Source organism: Chinchilla lanigera, unplaced genomic scaffold (genome assembly GCF_000276665.1).
Source record: "Chinchilla lanigera isolate Chin_1 unplaced genomic scaffold, ChiLan1.0 scaffold00002, whole genome shotgun sequence".
NCBI classification, from domain to species: Eukaryota; Metazoa; Chordata; class Mammalia; order Rodentia; family Chinchillidae; genus Chinchilla; species Chinchilla lanigera.
In genome coordinates this window covers 18681158-18682090 of record NW_004955403.1, presented here as the reverse complement: position 1 = coordinate 18682090, position 933 = coordinate 18681158, and the positions used below count along the sequence as shown (strand labels likewise).

Sequence of the window (933 nt, the reverse complement as noted above, 5' to 3'; positions counted from 1 at the left end):
CTGAGAGCTGTTTGAGGAGTTTGTCCTTACCTTGGAGGTGGTGGGGAGCTTATGAGGGGATGTTTAGCGGGGAAATGATCACATTTTGTTTCAGAAAGATCATGCAGAAGACAGGGTAGAGAATGGGCGGGAAAGGGGCAAGCAGGTGGCCAGAAGCCTAGTGAAGAACACGAAGCGATCTAGGGCACAGGTGATTCTGATCTGAGTGAGGAAAGAGACCTGCGTGGGAGTGAAGGAAAACGCTGAGTGAGGAGATGCTGAAGGAGTAAGACTGGCGTGAAATCGCTCCGAGTGTAGGCAGAAGAGTGGGAAATGAGTGGAGAACACACCCCACATTTGAGAACTGAGCAGTGGTACTTAGGTTAACTGACTTTTTTTTTTTTTTTTTTTTCACTCTGTTTCAGTCGTTTTGGTAACCTGATCGAAGTTTACCTCGTGTCGGGAAAAAACGTGGGGTACGCCAAGTTTGCAGACAGAATGAGCGCCAACGATGCCATTTCAACTTTGCATGGGAAGATTCTGAACGGGGTCAGGCTTAAAGTTATGCTGGCGGATTCCCCAAGGGAAGAGTCAAATAAAAGACAGAGAACTTACTGATTCTCAGGTAAGCACTTCTTCAACACATTGGTGCAATAGTATAGGAAGAGGAATATACTATATAAAGTATTGCAGTTAGAGGAATATACTATATAAAGTATTGCAGTTGTGCGCTTTTCAGAAAGCACTAGTTAAAAGTACTTTAGCTTAAAACTGCTGGCAAAGCCAAAATTTTTCAAGTTTATGTTTAAAATATAAAGTATTTAAACTTACAAATAGTTGTGACATTTAGTGGAATAATGTGCTCTTCTATAAATAAAATGAGATCACAATTTAGGAAATTAACTGTTTTTCTTTATGAATACCTTAGATTGAAAGAATTGAACATTTTACTGT

The 933-nt window shown here is 40.5% G+C and overlaps 1 pseudogene; it reads left to right on the top strand.

The window, feature by feature from the left end:
• Window positions 1-604, top strand: part of LOC106148173 — a 75193-nt pseudogene extending 74589 nt beyond the window's left edge.
• Window positions 605-933: the final 329 nt, after the last annotated feature.